This window comes from Onychostoma macrolepis, chromosome 08 (genome assembly GCF_012432095.1).
Source record: "Onychostoma macrolepis isolate SWU-2019 chromosome 08, ASM1243209v1, whole genome shotgun sequence".
In the NCBI taxonomy this organism is placed as follows: domain Eukaryota; kingdom Metazoa; phylum Chordata; class Actinopteri; order Cypriniformes; family Cyprinidae; genus Onychostoma; species Onychostoma macrolepis.
In genome coordinates, this window is record NC_081162.1 from 24,153,921 (window position 1) to 24,159,874 (window position 5,954).

The window sequence follows — 5,954 nt, forward strand, 5'->3', positions numbered from 1 at the left end:
TTTCTCTATTTGTTTTCCTTTTTTATTATTAGTTTTATGTTCAGTAACCTTTATTGTGTCGTTTTTTAAAATTGAGTGTATTTTATTTCAGAAAATAATGCAGTCTTTATCATAACCTATTTTATTCTTTCAATGTCTGCCAGCACCGTTCTTGCAGATTTCATTTGTTTTGACTGTGACAGCTTTGGTACTTGGTTTTATACAGTCATAATTAAAAGTGTAAGCTTCATATGATGAAACATTTCGTGACGCCTCACCTCTCGACAGCTCTTCAGCAGCTGATAACAGTTTGATCAAATATGCTCTTTTTGTTGCCGAGATCGTATATGACTTCATGAGATGGTAAAATAAAAGATTAGAACCATCAACCTTTGTTGTAATGAACATTTTGCAGGAGCCGCCATTTATGTGTATGTATTTTGAGCATTTTATTTTACACTAGATGTTTGTCCGGCTGCTTTGGGGAGGGAGGCCATGAAGACCGCTTGAAATACACGACAAAACCAAGGGTGACTAATAGCTTCACCCATAGGCTTTTACCAGGGGAAGATCATGTTTACAGCCTCATTACATAACAATAAAAAGTCATCTTTCCTCTCAGTCTAAGACATGATTGCTTGTAAAGCATATTAAAGCATGTGATGTCATTGTTGAGTCAATATGTTTTGTCATATATTGTATCATGTCTTCACTGAAGAGGGAATTAGTTCATAGTTTATTTTCAAAACAGCATGTCAATATAATGACCTTTATAAACTAGTATGCTGACTTTGTTATGTTTCTTTCTGAAATAGGTGTAAATGCATTCTGGATGGATCCGTAGGTCAGCGTGTAATAGACCAGAACTGGGTTGAGAACAGATTAAAAAGATTTTGAAAAGATAATGAAACGATTTGATTTTTATGCCTGTTATCTTGCTGAGCTGATTGGCTCAGTTTCGCATCTCTTCTCATGCATTAAAGAAAGAAAAAATGATGTGACCTTCCCATGATCATTAAGGCCTACGTTTTCTTTCTATTTTTAATCAGCATGTTTTTCACACATTGCACATACCGTCATAAATTGTCAGTCTATGAAAAGAAATTTCACAACACCAGCGAGATGCTTCTGAATTTACATTTATGTTCTTTGCAGAAGCTTTCTTACCAAAGTGACATTTGTGTTTGAACTGGCAGCTTAATAGGGAGCCAAGGATACAAATCGAGCCCTCAGACAAAACCTCAAAGTGCTAGGCAACAGAACACTTATTTATTTACAGGTTTGCTGTATTTCAGCACCACAGACTTTGATATGCAAAAGATATAAAAATACACTCTTGAAACCTCTACATCTAAGAAATCTTCCAGGTTCAATACACTCTAGATCTATTGACAGTATCTGTGACAAGCTGTCGATTACCACAGAAAATCATTTGGACTCAATTCTCAGTTTGAAAAGTCACTGGACAAATAAATGAATAAGTCTACGAGGTAAGGCTTTCTGGAGAGTTTAAAGAAGAAAACCGCAGCTTTAGTAAAACTTTTTTCATGATAAAAGTAATTGTTACTTGATCTATAATCATTCTTGCGGTGGGACAATTTTTTTTATAGCTGTTAAAAAATAATTGACTGTGCACACAATGTTTGATTGTTCACTTTCAAACTTCAGCATGCAACTAAACGATTTTCAGTGGTAATCAGCAACATTTCACAGATGCAGAACAGACAGTGTAACCCATATACCAAAATGATTAGAATATATATATATATATATATATATATATTAGTGCTGTCAAACAATTAATCGTGATTAATTGCATACAAAATAAAAGTTTTTGTTTACATATGTGTTTTGTGTATATTTATTATGTATATATAAATACACACACATACAGTATGCATTTTGAAAATATTTACATGTATAATTTACATTATAAATAAATATATTTAATATATAAACACACATTGTTTTCTGAAATTTATACATTCATGTGTGTGTATTTACAGGTCCATCTCAATAAATTAGAATGTCATGGAAAAGTTCATTTATTTCAGTAATTCAACTCAAATTGTGAAACTCGTGTATTAAATAAATTCAGTGCTCACAGACTGAAGTAGTTTAAGTCTTTGGTTCTTTTAATTGTGATGATTTTGGCTCACATTTAACAAAAACCCACCAATTCACTATCTCAACAAATTAGAATATGGTGACATCTTCTGGCATCCTTCTGTCTCGGGAGACAATGAAGTATCTGCGCCCAAGTCAGTCTGTTGTTGAATTGCAGTGCCTGCTGTGGCTGAACAGTCCGATACGAGAGCGGCAGAGTCTGTTGCAGTTACCACAGATGAAGCCTGAGACTGCTTCTGCTTCTGTGGACACTGCCTCTGCTCTCTGCCGTCTACGCTGCCTCTTCTCCTCCCACTGGTCCTCTCTCTTTCTCTCGCTCAGTTTTAGATAGACGCGTTCAGCCAGCACTTGGAGTCTGTTCAAAGCTACACTGGCGAAGACCTTTCCCACAATGCTCAGCAAGGAGATGCCGCGATAGTTGTTGCAGTCACTGCGGTCTCCTTTGTTCTTGTAGAGTGTAATGATGTTGGCATCTCGCATTTCCTGAGGAACTTTTCCCTCCTCCCAACACTGAAGTAAGAGTTCATGGAGGTGGTCAAGGAGGACACTCTTCAGGCCAGCCTTAATGACCTCTGGGGGAATGCCGTCACTGCCTGGAGCTTTGCCACATGCTAAAGAGTCAATGGCCTTGCTGAGCTCGTATACAGTGGGCAAAGCATCGAGTTCTTTCATCTCGGGCAAGGGGGTAATACTCTCCAATACAGTGTCGGTGACAACGTTCTCCCTCGAGTATAGCTGCTGGTAGTGCTCCACCCATCTCTCTTACTGCGGTCTGTAATGACGTCGCCTGTAGCGGACTTCAGGGGAGCAATCTTGATGGTACTTGGGCCAAATGCTTTTTTCAAGCCCTCGTACATGGCGCGGATGTTCCCACAGTCTGCAGACAGCTGAATGCTCTGACAGAGGTTCAGCCAATAATCGTTAGCGCATTTCCTGGCAATCCGCTGGGCGTCATTTCTGGTCTTCCGGAGTGCAGCTAATGCCTTCTCTGAAGGCATGCGCTTGTAGTCCATCAAAGCTGTACGTTTAGCTGTGATGGCTGGCTCAAGTTCGATTATTCCTGCTTCAAACCAGTCTGGATTTTTCTTCACCCGCTTGCCGAAGGTTGTCATGGCCGAGTTGAAGATGGCGTCACGAATGTGGCTCCATCTCTCTTCAGCGCTGTTGTCTGGGCAGTCCTTAAGGGCCTCTTCAATGGCACTGGCAAAGCGTGTGCAAACTTCTGGGAGTAATGTCAGGGCTGTGTTGATACGTGGCCGTCCTTTCTGCTTGGAGTTATGGATCCGCTTTGGATAAAGACGCACCTTACTCCCAACCAGTGAGTGGTCAGTGTCACAGTCGGCGCTATGATAGCTGCGGGTAGTGAGAACGCAGTTCAGCAGGGATCTTCTGGTAATAACTAGATCCAGCTGATGCCAGTGACAGGATCTGGGGTGACGCCAGGACACTCGGTGGCAGGGTTTAGTTGAGAAGAACGTGTTTGAAATGCACAGGTCATAGTACGAACAAAGTTCTAACAGTCTCTGTCCATTTTCGTTAAGCTTGCCAATGCCAAAGTGGCCGATGCAACGGGGCCAAGAGTTATGGTCGGCTCCGATCCGGGCATTGAAGTCCCCAAGTAGGAACAGGTGTTCTGTGGTAGGGGTCTCTTTGATGGTGGTCTCCAGGTCTTCATAAAATTCGTCCTTTATCTCAGCTGGGGAGCAGAGTGTTGGAGCATAGATGCTCAGGATATTGACTGGGCCTGAAGAGGTAGAGAGACGAAGAGAGAGGATTCTGGGTGTACCTCCAGAAGGTGGCTCAATTGAGGACAGCATGGAGTTCCTCACTGCAAATCCAACACCGTGAATACGAGGCTCCTCAGACTCCTTTCCCTGCCAGAAGAACGTGTAGTCCTGTTCCCTGAGGCTGCCGTTAGAAGGGAGTCTAGTCTCCTGTAGAGCAGCAATGTCGATGTCCAGTCGTTTCAGCTCACGGTTGATAATGGCTGTCTTCCTGGCGTCATCAACTTGTTGTAATTCGTCAGAGTGGCCAGGGCACATGGTTCTGACATTCCAGCTTGCCAACCGCAGGGCTGGCTGTTTGTTTTTTCTTCTTGTTTTGTCTGGTGCAGGTTTTACAGTCTGCTTTTCGGTTGTTTCCCTAAGCTCCAAGCACCCATTGAAGCAGACAGACTGTGGCGGGTCAGCACCTTACTGACTGGGGGTTGCCCAGCTTAAGGCGGGCGTTAACTGACCAGTGGGACACGATGATCCCTCCCACCGTCGGAGACAACCCAGCTAATCAACTCAAAACACCTGCAAATGTCTCCTGAGCCTTCAAAATGGTCTCTCAGTTTGGTTCACTAGGCTACACAATCATGGGGAAGACTGCTGATCTGACAGTTGTCCAGAAGACAATTATTGACACCCTTCACAAGGAGGGTAAGCCACAAACATTCATTGCCAAAGAAGCTGGCTGTTCACAGAGTGCTGTATCTAAGCATGTTAACAGAAAGTTGAGTGGAAGGAAAAAGTGTGGAAGAAAAAGATGCACAACTAACTGAGAGAACCGCAGCCTTATGAGGATTGTCAAGCAAAATCGATTCAAGAATTTGGGTGAACTTCACAAGGAATGGACTGAGGCTGGGGTCAAGGCATCAAGAGCCACCACACACAGACGTGTCAAGGAATTTGGCCACAGTTGTCCTCTCCTGAACCACAGACAACGTCAGAGGCGTCTTACCTGGGCTAAGGAGAAGAAGAACTGGACTGTTGCCCAGTGGTCCAAAGTCCTCTTTTCAGATGAGACCAAGTTTTGTATTTCATTTGGAAACCAAGGTCCTAGAGTCTGGAGGAAGGGTGGAGAAGCTCATAGCCCAAGTTGCTTGAAGTCCAGTGTTAAGCTTCCACAGTCTGTGATGATTTGGGGTGCAATGTTATCTGCTGGTGTTGGTCCATTGTGTTTTTTGAAAACCAAAGTCACTGCACCCGTTTACCAAGAAATTTTGGAGAACTTCATGCTTCCTTCTGCTGACCAGCTTTTTAAAGATGCTGATTTCATTTTCCAGCAGGAATTGGCACCTGCCCACACTGCCAAAAGCACCAAAAGTCGGTTAAATGACCATGGTGTTGGTGTGCTTGACTGGCCAGCAAACTCACCAGACCTGAACCCCATAGAGAATCTGTGGGGTATTGTCAAGAGGAAGATGAGAAACAAGAGACCAAAAAATGCAGATGAGCTGAAGGCCACTGTCAAAGAAACCTGGGCTTCCATACCACCTCAGCAGTGCCACAAACTGATCACCTCCATGCCACGCCGAATTGAGGCAGTAATTAAAGCAAAAGGAGCCCCTACCAAGTATTGAGTACATATACAGTAAATGAACATACTTTCCAGAAGGCCAACAATTCACTAAAAATGTTTTTTTTTTTTTATTGGTCTTATGAAGTATTCTAATTTGTTGAGATTTGTTGGGGTTTTTGTTAAATGTGAGCCAAAATCATCACAATTAAAAGAATCAAAGACTTAAACTACTTCAGTCTGTGTGCATTGAATTTATTTAATACGAGTTTCACAATTTGAGTTGAATTACTGAAATAAATGAACTTTTCCACGACATTCTAATTTATTGAGATGCACCTGTATATATACATAATAAATATACACAGTACACATATTATGTAATCAACATTTTTTATTTTGGATGCGATTAATCGCGATTAATCGTTTGACAGCACTAATATATATATATATATATATATATATATATAACATTTATAGTTTCAGTTCGATAATAATGACAGATTCCCCTATATGTTGTGTCATACAGAGCAGCCAAAGTATTAAATAAAAACTGTGCAGCCTAT